The 13,940-nt window shown below is 33.0% G+C and overlaps 1 protein-coding gene across 1 annotated transcript in view; it reads left to right on the forward strand.

The window, feature by feature from the left end:
• The first annotated feature begins 6,474 nt into the window (after positions 1-6,474).
• LOC142353881 (multidrug resistance-associated protein 1-like) overlaps positions 6,475-13,940 on the forward strand; it is a 653,144-nt gene continuing 645,678 nt past the window's right edge. Inside the window, 1 exon segment of the mRNA XM_075406110.1 lies at positions 6,475-6,486. The gene's annotated coding sequence lies outside the window, so the exon portion shown is untranslated.

The raw sequence follows: 13,940 nt of genomic DNA on the forward strand, positions 1-13,940 counted from the left end.
TCAAACTACGAAGAACATTTGAATTAGGAAATCCAGATACTGTTTCAATTTAAAAGAAAAGTTAACGAGAACTTTTCCAGAATTTATCAACAAGAAAATAACTCTTTGCTCAAAAACAACTCGAAAAAATTGAAAATAACATAATTCCGACTAAACTTTTCATGAAAATTATCATCTAAGGCGAGAAAAATGCAGAATATCTTTGCGGACTTTTGGACATATTTTTGAAATATTAACCAGCATAGAATCGGTATCTGATCAGACAGGAATATTGGGAAATCGGGAACCTTGTTGTTCAAACGTTCAAACGCACATGTGGCTGTGATTGTGCCATTGCTAACACGATATCTATGCTTATAGGCTGTATATTGTGCTTTTTATGTCCGTCATTCACACTCTCTGGGAAAGAAACCAACTCAATCTCACAAATTTCATGCGAGAAAAAAAGACAGATTGAAGTTTTTTTAAAACCGTGTCGAGAAAAATTTAGAAAAAAAAGGTATTATAAGCGGTGAAAGTTGTTTTCTTTTTGTACATATTTCGCAAATTTCGTGCATAATTTTGCGGTGAAATGCGGTGAATACGGTGAAATTAAGTATATTCACCGCTAGAGTAAGCGATGAACTTACAAAAATTCACCACATTTCACCGCTTTCTACATGTTAAGGTCCTTGCATGGATTCATACCTATCGCCTCCTGCATGTCAGCAACTACTTCCTCCACTGCGCCACTTCTCACTAAATTTTTGCACATTTGTTTTGAATATAAATCAAATTCACTCAACTTTTTGGAAAACATACGCATTGAACTTTTGTAAGATAAGCGGTGAAATTACAAATTTTAGCGGTGAAATGTGGTTATTTTTTATTAGTTCACTGCTTACTCTAGTGGTGAAATTATTTAAATTCACGGCTTAAAAAAACGTTTCAAAAATTGTATGATTATTCGTGGGTAAATTGTTCGTGCATCTTTTAATAAAAGTGTTCTAACTTGGTTGAAGAAAAAACAATTCCATGAGTTTTCTAAACTGTGAATTTATGTTATTTCATCACTAATTTAGGCAGCGAATTTGTGTAATTCATCGCATTCACTGCTGATATCACACAAATTTAACACTTTTTTCTGAGCAGTTACTTTATGTAATTTTACCACAAAGTTAAGCGGTGTTTTTATGTAATTTCATCGCTTGCACTGCAGTTCGCACACAATTTCAACACTTTTTTCTAAGTGGCAAATGTATGCAATTTCACCGCAATCACTGCTGGTCTCACACAATTTTAACACTTTTTCTAAGCGGGGAATCTATGCAAGTTCACCACTCAGTTAAGCGGTGAATTTGTTTAATTTCATCACATTCACCGCTTATCATAAATTTGGACGCTTATTTATTTGTACACTTTTTCAATGTGGTGAATTTATGTAATTCCACCGCTAAAATCTGATAAAATTTTTGCCTAATTTTTTGTCAATTTTGCTAAAATTTGTTTAAAAATTTAAGAATAGTGTTGTTGATTTTATATTTAAAGACAAACAAGCATTGTTGATTTAATTTTTTTTGGTCAAAATCTCTGGATAAACATTTCAAAATTCAGCCTTTTACATCAAAAACAGAACGAAATATGCTACTTTAGTTCACTTTGATTAAATTTGCCGGCAGTACACCCCCAAACAACATTACAACAATATTTTTAGTCTCAGAAGGGGGCTATTCCTACTTCAACTTCCGCTGAGAGTGCTCTGTAATTAAAACTTCGCCACTTTTGCTAACTTCACTCGTTGATTATCAAAAATGCAGATTTTATTTTTGAGTTTTCAACTAACAAATTATCTATATCTACAACATTCGAACAATCAATTGTTCCTAACGGACAATAAACATTAGCAGGGCTAGTTTTAGGCCAATCTTGGACTGTTACAATCCAAAAGGAATTCAGATTGTAATCAGTCGGTCTTTTTTTGAAAAAAAAAGATTTTTTTAAAAATACAGAGCCGAACATATCAAATCAAAGCTCAGGAGTGATAGGTCCAATTGGCTTATTAAACAGCTCCAAGTTAATGCATTTAGTTTTTTACTTGAAAATTAATGGTGGTTTCTTCTTTTAAAAATAATTGATTTTTAAATAAATAATGGCTTAATGAACTTTTCCTCTTATTTTTTTCTTCATTTGGTCAACTTGTAGCTGAGTGTCAGCAAAGAAAGAATGCTTCTTCATACTATTGATTTAAAATTAGTCTCGATTGCGGTTTTAAGCCCGAAGTTGTTGTTTTCTGGCTTTGATACTACTAGATTTCAAACTTTTTTGTTGTTAGATATTTGCCAGTTTTTCACGTTTTCTAGTTTTGTCACATTATCATATTATTGACAGTTCTCATATCACATTATTAGCCAAATTGAACAAGATTTGTATTATTATTAGCGGAAACATTATAATTTGAACATTAGTGGCAAAAATAATGCAACTGTACTGCAACGATTAAACTTATTAAAATCTTGAATGAAATAGATTATCGTTTTAACGACCTCGACACTTCTTTCTTGAAGAAATTATTTGTATTTCTTAATTTTCTTTTTAACTGTCATATTTACTTTGTGGTTTCGGTCGTATGAAATTTCCTTATAGTGATAGGTTTCATTGACTTTTCATGGAAGAATAGATTAGCCGATGTTCTGATATTAGTAGATAGCTGATGGCTTTCATGACTTTGAAAACAATCGTTTTCCAAAACAAAAAAAAACTTTTTAACGTGGCATTTTTTGTTCTTTTTATTTTTCTTTTTGTTACCTAATCTGGTTAATTACAGGTCAAAATGACAATATGGGTGTCAAGAGAAGATGTCAAAAGGGATTGGTGTCCCGAAATCTGTTTTTTAAACAATTCGTTATGACCTTACTGGCTTCGACATCGGTTTTTCAAAAAAAAGGTACTTAATTTGATATTTGTCATATTTGACGTTCTTTTTGTATACGCAAGACATATTCTGGATAATCGCAGGTCTCATGGTCTTCCTTTAGATGAATAAACGACCCTATTAATTTTTTTCATTTTGTAATTAATGTCTCATGACTTTGGATGTAATTTTGTCTGTAAAATAATCAAAATTATTACGTACTTTTGCCCTTTTCTCTTTTTTGTGTACTTGTTACCTAGTCTCACTAAAGAATGGCCACATACTACGTTATCGGTGTTTGAAGAATGCGCAATTTAATTTCTTTTGGGGGCCAAAAAAGGGTTGGACGGTTTTGACAGCGTTTTCTGGCAAGTTTTAATTGAATTTTTCGTTTGTATTTTTTTTGTTGTTCTTTTTAGTCGCTTAAAAATTGAATAAGGACAGGTCCTAATGCCCTTCCATAGAATCATTGGTAATCGTAAACCTTTGGGATATTTTAGTTGATTTCTAATGGTTTTCATTACTTTGAAATTAATGGTTTATAAAAAATAAGCGAATTTCTGGTGATTTTTAAGTTATTTTGTTTAGTTTTAGGTTTATCTGACGGTATTTTGACTTTGTTAATAAATATTGTTTTTTTAAAACGGACGTAAAGTTTTTCATGTTATTAATGTTTGTTGTTGTTGTTGTTGTTGTTTGATTTTGCTGTTCATCTTGACTCTGCTTTTTTAATATTGGCATACCGCGGCAATCTAATGCATCAATTTTTACTCCACGGAGTTATTTGCTTTAGGGGCTATCTTATAGCTCATACACAATTTTTTTGGAAAACACTTTTGGGTTTTTCGGGATTCCCAAATATAATTTTTTGATTTTTCTATCTGTTCCTCATTTGGTTGACAATTATGCCAAAATTGTGGATGGACGGGGTCGGAACCTTATGTGCCATCGCATATTACCGAGCCGCCTTGTTATATATCTTTTTTCACATATACTTGCAATAAGTGGAAAATGTCGGATTTCTTAAGCAAAATTAATTATAATTAATCATAATTAACTCCACTCCGCACTTAACATTTGACCACGGTTGCAGTGCCTTAAACCTAAGATAGTGACAATTATACTGCAATGAAAAAATCTTAATTTGTAATTGTAATCAGAAAAGTCACTCTGAACTCATTCATTGGTATTTGCGATAATATCAATCCTAGCATGTCTTTATAGAAAGTAAAGAAACGCCATGCAGTAAAATTTTTACACGCAACCTCTTATTTTTTTCTTAATTTGGTCAACTTGTAGCTGAGTGTCAGCAAAGAAAGAATGCTTCTTCATTCTATTGATTTAAAATTAGTCTCGGTTGCGGTTTTAAGCCTGAAGTTGTTGTTTTCTGGCTCTGATACTACTATATTTCAAACTTTTTCTTGTTTTTAGATATTTGCCAGTTTTTCACGTTTTCTAGTTTTGTCACATTATCATATTATTGAGAGTTCTCATATCACATTATTAGCCAAATTGAACAAGATTTGTATTATTTTTATCAAAAACATTATAATTTGATCATTAGTAACAAAAATAATGCAAAATTGAACTTTTTAAAATCTTGAATGATATAGATTATCGTTTTAACGGCCTCGACACTTCTTTCTTGAAGAAATTATTTGTGTTTCTTAATTTTCTTTTTAACTGTCATATTTACTTTGTGGTTTCGGTCGTATGAAATTTCCTGTATAGTGATAGGTTTCATTGACTTTTCTTGGAAGAATAGATTAGCCGATGTTCTGATATTAGTAGATAGCTGATGGCTTTCAAGACTTTGAAAACAATCGTTTTCCAAAACAAAAAAAAACTTTTTAACGTCGCATTTTTTGTTCTTTTTATTTTTCTTTTTGTTACCTAATCTCGTTAATTACAGGTCAAAATGACAATATGGGTGTCAAGAGAAGATGTCAAAAGGGATTGGTGTCCTGAAATCTGTTTTTTAAACAATTCGTTATGACCTTACTGGCTTCGACATCGGTTTTTCAAAAAAAAAGTTACTTAATTTGATTTTTGTCATATTTGACGTTCTTTTTGTATACGCAAGACATGTTCTGGATAATTGCAGGTCTCATGGTCTTCCTTTAGATGAATAAACGACCCTATTTATATTTTTCATTTTGTAATTAATGTCTCATGACTTTGGATGTAATTTTGTTTGTAAAATAATCAAAATTATTACGTACTTTTGCCCTTTTCTCTTTTTTGTCTACTTGTTAACTAGTCTCACTAAAGAATGGCCACATACTACGTTATCGGTGTTTGAAGAATGCGCAATTTAAAATCTTTTGGGGGCCAAAAAAGGGCTTGACGGTTTTGACAGCGTTTTCTGGCAAGTTTCAATTGAATTTTTCGTTTGTTTTTTTTGTTGTTCTTTTTAGTCGCTTAAAAAATTGAATAACGACAGGTCCTAATGCCCTTCCATAGAATCATTGGTAATCGTAAACCTTTGGGATATTTTAGTTGATTTCTAATTGTTTTCATTACTTTGAAATTAATTGTTTATAAAAAAATAAGCGAATTTCTGGTGATTTTTAAGTTATTTTGTTTAGTTTTAGGTTTATCTGACGGTATTTTGACTTTGTTAATAAATTTTGTTTTTTTAAAACGGACGTAAAGTTTTTCATGTTATTAATGGTTATTGTTGTTGTTGTTGTTTGATTTTGCTGTTCATCTTGACTCTGCTTTTTTAATATTGGCATACCGCGGCAATCTAATGCATCAATTTTTACTCCACGGAGTTATTTGCTTTGGAGGCTATCTTATCGCTCATACACAATTTTTTTGGAAAATACTTTTGGGTTTTTCGGGATTCCCAAATATAATTTTTTGATTTTTCTATCTGTTCCTCATTTGGTTTTCAATTATGCCAAAATTGTGGATGGACGGGGTCGGAACCTTATGTGCCATCGCATATTACCGAGCCGCCTTGTTATATATCTTTTTTTCACATAGACTTGCATTAAGTGGAAAATGTCGGATTTCTTAAGCAAAATTAATTATAATTAATCATAATTAACTCCACTCCGCACTTTACATTTGACCACGGTTGCAGTGCCTTAAACCTAAGATAGTGACAATTATACTGCAATGAAAAAATCTTAATTTGTAATTGTAATCAGAAAAGTCACTCTGAACTCATTCATTGGTATTTGCGATAATATCAATCCTAGCATGTCTTTGTAGAAAGTAAAGAAATGCCATGCAGTAAAATTTTTACACGCAACCTCTTATTTTTTTCTTAATTTGGTCAACTTGTAGCTGAGTGTCAGCAAAGAAAGAATGCTTCTTCATTCTATTGATTTAAAATTAGTCTCGGTTGCGGTTTTGAGCCTGAAGTTGTTGTTTTCTGGCTTTGATACTACTATATTTCAAACTTTTTTTTGTTTTTAGATATTTGCCAGTTTTTCACGTTTTCTAGTTTTGTCACATTATCATATTATTGAGAGTTCTCATATCACATTATTAGCCAAATTGAACAAGATTTGTATTATTTTTATCAAAAACATTATAATTTGATCATTAGTAACAAAAATAATGCAAAATTGAACTTATTAAATATTTGAATGATATACATTATCGTTTTAACGGCCTCGACACTTCTTTCTTGAAGAAATTATTTGTACTTCTTAATTTTCTTTTTAACTGTCATATTTACTTTGTGGTTTCGGTCGTATGAAATTTCCTCTATTGTGATAGGTTTCATTGACTTTTCTTGGAAGAATAGATGAGCCGATATTCTGATATTAGTAGATAGCTGATGGCTTTCATGTCTTTGAAAACAATCGTTTTCCAAAACAAAAAAAAAACTTTTTAACGTCGCATTTTTGTTCTTTTTATTTTTTTTTGTTACCTAATCTCGTTAATTACAGGTCAAAATGACAATATGGGTGTCAAGAGAAGATGTCAAAAGGGATTGGTGTCCCGAAATCTGTTTTTTAAACAATTCGTTATGACCTTACTGGCTTCGACATCGGTTTTTCAAAAAAAAGGTACTTAATTTGATATTTGTCATATTTGACGTTCTTTTTGTATACGCAAGACATATTCTGGATAATTGCAGGTCTCATGGTCTTCCTTTAGATGAATAAACGACCCTATTTATATTTTTCATTTTGTAATTAATGTCTCATGACTTTGGATGTAATTTTGTTTGTAAAATAATCAAAATTATTACGTACTTTTGCCCTTTTCTCTTTTTTGTCTACTTGTTACCTAGTCTCACTAACGAATGGCCACATACTACGTTATCGGTGTTTAAAGAATGCGCAATTTAATATCTTTTGGGGGCCGAAAAAGGGCTTGACGGTTTTGACAGCGTTTTCTGGCAAGTTTCAATTGAATTTTTGTTTGTATTTTTTTTGTTGTTCTTTTTAGCCGCTTAAAAAATTGAATAAGGACAGGTCCTAATGCCCTTCCATAGAATCATTGGTAATCGTAAACCTTTGGGATATTTTAGTTGATTTCTAATGGTTTTCATTACTTTGAAATTAATTGTTTATAAAAAAAGCGAATTTCTGGTGATTTTTAAGTTATTTTGTTTAGTTTTAGGTTTATCTGACGGTATTTTGACTTTGTTAATAGTTTTTGTTTTTTAAAACGGACATAAAGTTTTTCATGTTATTAATGTTTGTTGTTGTTGTTGTTGTTGTTGTTTGATTTTGCTGTTCATCTTGACTCTGCTTTTTTAATATTGTCTAATGTTATCTAATGCATCAATTTTTACTCCACGGAGTTATTTGCTTTGGAGGCTACCTTTTCGCTCATACACAATTTTTTCGGAAAACACTTATGGGTTTTTCGGGATTCCCAAATATAGTTTTCGGGTTTTTCTATCTGTTCCTCATTTGGTAGACAATTATGCCAAAATTATGGATGGACGGGGTCGGAACATTATGTGCCATCGCATATTACCGAGCCGCCTTGTTATATATCTTTTTTCACATAGACTTGCAATAAGTGGCAAATGTCGGATTTCTTAAGCAAAATTAATTATAAGTAATCATAATTAACTCCACTCCGCACTTCACATTTGACCACGGTTGCAGTGCCTTAAACCTAAGATAGTGACAATTATACTGCAATGAAAAAATCTTAATTTGTAATTGTAATCAGAAAAGTCACTCTGAACTCATTCATTGGTATTTGCGATAATATCAATCCTAGCATGTCTTTATAGAAAGTAAAGAAATGCCATGCAGTAAAATTTTTACACGCAACAATATCTCATTATAATATCAGCAGATATGCTCATAATGAAATTTTGTTGCGGCTTTTTAGCCAATGTTTTGGCGTTATGGTCAACCAAACGCATGTATTGACTGCAGCCAGCTGCATGTGGGACACAAAAAGGAGGTCAATCTTCTCTCCTGGAGGATTGTATGTGGTCCTACGTAAGTATCGTATCCATGGACTAAAAAGACTCAATTATAGAGCAAAACCATGATTAACATGTGCTCTTTCATTTGAGCTGTTTCTAGCGGGGAATTTTTGTATCGTTAGCGAATTTTGGCGTGACGTTTTTAATTTCACCACTTTGTCGATGGAAAAATTATTTTACCGCTAGCAACCGGAAGTGGTAAAAATAAAATTTTAACAGCGCAAATCTTACCAAAAAACTATGATTTTAACCGGTTAAAATAAAATTTTAACAGCGCAAATCTTACCAAAAAACAATGATTTCAACCGGTTAAAATAAACTTTTAAAAGCGCAAATCTTACCAAAAAACAATTATTTTAACCGCTTGATTGATATAAGATGCGCGATATTGAGCGAAGAAAATTTTTTCGCCGCTTTCACCTCATCCAGCGGAACAATTCCTCAAACTATTCGATGCACAGTTTTCAGTGATTTTTAGAATTGACAACAATTAATCAGGTTTAACCAATAAGGTACGGAGAACAAAAGAAAAACACCTGATCTTTTTCTATCAGTGATACAAAAACTGATACATTTATGTGGAGCGTTTCATTTATAAGGAAACATAAGTAATCATTGTGAGATTATCAGTTACTGATACTAAAAATCTAATAGCTAATTTTGAAGAACAAATTCTCTATTATCTCGTAGCACAGTCCTGAAAATTTATATCAGCGTTGAGAATCACCTATTATGAGACCGATTGGAATTTTAGATAAAATGCGGGAACGCAAATGGTGATACCATATTGAAAATCATAAAAACTTGCTCACCACCTCTTACCTCAGAGAAGTCACATAAAATCAGCACATGGGCTTACATGGCGATTTGTTGAACACGCGTCCTTATTTAATATAACCATCAATCTTCAGAAAAAGAAACGCCAGTGCTGAATAATTTTGACTCAAATAGAGAATTTAATACGTTGAAAGGAACTTAGTGAGCGATAGTAAAATCACTAAAAGGAAGCTTGTTGCCAATAAGCAAAAAAACTGTATATATATATATATATATATATATATATATATATATATATATATATATATAGTATATTGGTGAAATTTTAGTCGCGTTTTTCCTGAACTGTAACTTCAACCTCAATTTGACTAGCAATTCCTTGTAAGCAAATGCACTTCACTGAGGTTCCCTGATCCTTTTTAACAGGTTAATGGCTCAGAGTATTGATCGCTAATAAATTTTTCCCTCTATAAAATGTTGGCTTCTCTAAACTTTTTTCAGTTACAGAAAAAGTTACCAAAGCAAAAGTATTCAGAACACCAAGCAACGGAGTCAGCCGACAATATAAAGTAGATGAGCTTCAGTGGTCTTCGAGATGACTTTGAGACAATTTCCATCCGATTTACAGCACTCGCTCAATCTTTGCGACACTTTTGAGGGGCAAAAAAATTCCATAAGAAACCGCCTAATGGTCTTCCCGGTCGATGCGAACCCAACGAACTGACGAATTGACGAACCCAACGAATTGACGAGCCCAACGTATTACAAGAATTCACGAACCCAACGAACAAATTCCTTGAGTTTCGAAAACGACTAACGCACTTTGATGAAAACAGACACCGTCATTAGAGTAATGATGAAAGCAGACCCCATCATTCGAGCTTTGATGGTAAAAAAGGCCAATTCAGAGCTCAAAATCATCTCAACTTCAAGTGAAACCAGAGAGTAAAAATCACAGTATGCAAGACAGGCAAAGTAGTCTGAACCCAAAACGTACTAATTTGTTATATCTGCGTGAAAATGACAAGCAGGCAAAAGGTTTCAAAAACGACAGTACACAGTGTTCAGTATGTAAAAAAGATCATTTAGCTCAAATAAGTAAAAACATTCAAAACAATCGGGCAGATTATCTTCAAACTGAAGATTTGATCAAAACAAACTCTTCGAAGCAACTATTTTTGACTTAGTGATCAAACCAGACAGTACAGATCACCTAATAATTCAAAAAAAATTGACGTAGGGAAATAACCTTGAAACAAGGAAAATAAATGTTGAAGGTATACGGGAAGTGTAGATAAAGCAAAAGACTCTAAGGCCTAAATATCGTTTTAGAGTTAGTGCAAGTGTTGCATGTGCCAGGCTACAAAATTAATCAATTATCAACTTCAAAACGTAGGAAAATAATTCGATAATGCATTTCAGTTAAGGCATATTGTTAGATCGTTGAACAATTCAAAAATATGAAAAAGAGAAAACTCATTTTTCCACCAATAAAGTCACTTAGAATGCCTCATACTATAAACTTCATTGGGGCAGAAACGAACCGAAAGTTTGGAACAGAATACTTGAACACATAAAACTAATAAATGTAGGCCGCAAAATAAACATCGAAACAGAAAAAAAGATCATACCATGTGACGCCATTGCACTTGGAAAAATAGTCAAGAAATCAGTATCTAAATTAAATGAGTTTAAAGCTCCTCAAAAGCTTGAAAAAAATGTATTGGGACCCGTAGTTTCCTCTAGTATAAACGGTAAAATACATGTTGTTCCTTGCATTGATGATTACAATGGTTATCATGGTGTCAAACTCATTAAGTAAGAATCCGAAGCACTTGTGATTTTCAAAGTGTATGAGGCTGAAAATGAAACCCCACAGATTCTGTGATCAGATGAATATAGAGTACAAAAATAAGAATTTTTTTTTAAAAAATCTCGTAAAAAAAACGAACTAAAACATCAATTTTGAGGACCTGAAAACCCACATCAAAATTGGGTTGCTTAAGTGTAAAACAAAAAACTATTTGAGTCGGCACAATGCCTACTGAATGGCTTATGGCTGCCAAAAATTATTTGGAACGCTTAGCAGGCACTTCCAAAAAGTTAGAAATAAGCTAGGAAAGGTAGAAAAGCAGAAAAATATATATTATTCAAAAGTTTTTTTTCCAAAGGAAACCCTAAGTTGATCATTGAAAGTTTCAGTTGTCTAACCTATTGGAAAAGCGGAAACTCAATGGGAATTAGAAGAAAATTTGATCCCCATGCTTGAAAATGTGTTATTCTAGGCTATGCCTAAAACCGCACAGCATACTTTAGAAATTAGAATTCAGACGAAATAATGAAGCAAATAATGTCATGCTTTTCGAGAAGAATCTCAAAGTTTAAACAAAAACCTAAGGATTAATGAGAACACTTCTTTCTAATGTACTTAGTCCCAATGGAAAGAAAATCAAAACAAGTTCAGGAACCAGTACAGTTGAATAACCGGAGCAAGCTGAGAAAAAAACAATAAACAAAAGACACAGAACTAGAAATTTCAGAGATTGGTTCAAATGAATGAAGTGAATTAGGTGATGACAAAGAGAAATTTACTCTTACACAAACACCTCTGAAAAATCAACTCCAAAAGCACAAAAAGTTGTACGTCCAAAAGCTCTTTTCAACAAAGGTGTTAGAACAAAAAGTATTACTCCAGCTTTTATTCAATTATTGGAGAAAACTCCAGTTGACCCCAAAAAATGTTCCATCTGAAGTGCAAATGGTTGGAAAGCTTGCAAAATTTAGAATTCCAGCTCTGGCGAAACAGGAGATAAACGTTGGATGGAGTATAGTAAACTGAAAGAAGAAACGAAACAAAACAAGATAAGCAAGAGAAAAAGAACTTGGCATATATAGACATTTTCTGGATCGTCAGGATTGTTAAGGTCAATACTTTAACAACGTCATGAGTCTTTCAATAATCTAGAAACAGACAGAAGAGCAGTTGAATCAGAAGACACAGAACTGCAGCAGGACGCAATGCATCAAAATATAGATGACCTGTTCAAACAATTTCCATTTAGTTGAAAACCAGCGGGTCAAAATTAATCCAAGAAGCGGCTGAAGTGGGCTTTACAATGTTTACAGAAAGGAGGAAGTATTTCAAAGAGAGTTAATCTTGCATTTTGAAAATCGCTGGCTTTGCGCATTCTTAATCTTACAAAGCAAGGTGTTGAGAAAATTTCTATAATGTAGAAAAGTCCTACCTGTTTGGGATTAAACCATTAAATGCTGGCTTTCCGCTTCGATCAGTTTGGTCGCAAAATTTAGGAAAGTGATTGTTTGCAGGTATCTGGACCTTATTGACAAAAACTAGCCTAAAGAAAATAGCTCTTTTATCAAAGAGATTATGCTTGAATGATATATCAATCTTCGGACAATGCAATGAAAAGTACGATGAGAACGACATCGAAAAAACATCATTTCATATTCAAAGTAACAATCCGGACTGAACGTCTAGTCTTGATCAGTTCTGATTCAGTGAAATTGATAGAGTCTTGAAAGTCTTGAATAAGAACAGTATCAGAGCTCTGATCGGATCACTTTTTAGACATAGCACGTCTTAAATCAAGAAACCAAGTCCTAAGTCTTCGCAAGTCTTGAGTCAAGTCTTGGCCAAGACTTGAAAAGTCTTGCGCAAGTCTTGGCCAATACTTGAGAGGCCTCGTGCAAGCGTTGGCCAAAACCTGACAAATCTTGGATCAAGTATCGGATCAAGTACTGGTTTGCTTCCGTTTGGAAACGAAAGAAGAAAGCCACCATTTACAGTGGGCCGCCTGAAAAAACTTGCTAGAGAATAAAGAAATTTCTAATATCACCCAAAGATACCAGTTAACGTCACTTGCGCATTGAGGAAAATTGGTTTGGGGGTGAATATCTGGGACAATTAAAGTTGGCAATTGCTCAGTTCTGAAACAGATTGTTCAGATTAGCAAGTCTCTCATACAAACATTTATCAATTTTGCTAAAATCGAAATCCACTTTTTGTGAATAATTTTTTTTTAAACTCTACTTTGCCTAACTGCGCATTGGTCACGACTTGTCAAGTCTTGGTCAAGACTTCGCACAAAACTCGTTTAGTTTTGGCCAAGATTTGACTCAGGAATTGCCAAGTCTTGTCCAAGACTTGACCTAGAGTTGACAAATCTTGAGCAAGTCTTGGCATCTCTTCACAAGGGTTAACACTTGAGATAAGACGTGATCAGAACTGATTTGTCAATTTACTGGAAGTGTACTCCGCTGGGGAAATTTTGGTCTGGGAAAACTGAAAACTATTGACAACAACTTATAGTAAACAATTATATTCAACGTATAGTCTTAGTTTCTTTGATGTGATTACTGAATACTGCCCGGACCTATTTTCTTAAATTTTTATGTTTTCGCAACAATGAAAAAATTAAATAATCCGAAAAACAAATTTATTCATTCTGGTTTCACTTTTGGAGTTGCGCTAGGCACCAGCATCTCAAATCTTTGTATATGACTCCAATAAACATCAATTATCTCATATCAAATGTCATCAGAAGAATTTAGTTTAATGAGAACTTAGTTTTTTTCTAATAATCCTGTCTTTGCGATGTTCTCAGCCATACTCCCTTGACTTTCATTTTAGGCCAGGACACCTCTTTGACGGTTCACCAGTCATTTTATCACTCTAATGCAATGGGTGAAAATTTATTGCTTTTATCGTGGCCGGATGAAATTCGATACAACAATAGATTTGCCTATCAAAGGCGGAATAATGGTGAACTTGCTATGTTCAAAGTCCCATTCACAAGGCAAGTATTTACCGGAAACGATAGTCTTGCGTACTGCAAC

This window comes from Convolutriloba macropyga, chromosome 15 (genome assembly GCF_964194025.1).
Source record: "Convolutriloba macropyga chromosome 15, txConMacr16.3, whole genome shotgun sequence".
NCBI lineage: Eukaryota > Metazoa > Xenacoelomorpha > Acoela > Convolutidae > Convolutriloba > Convolutriloba macropyga.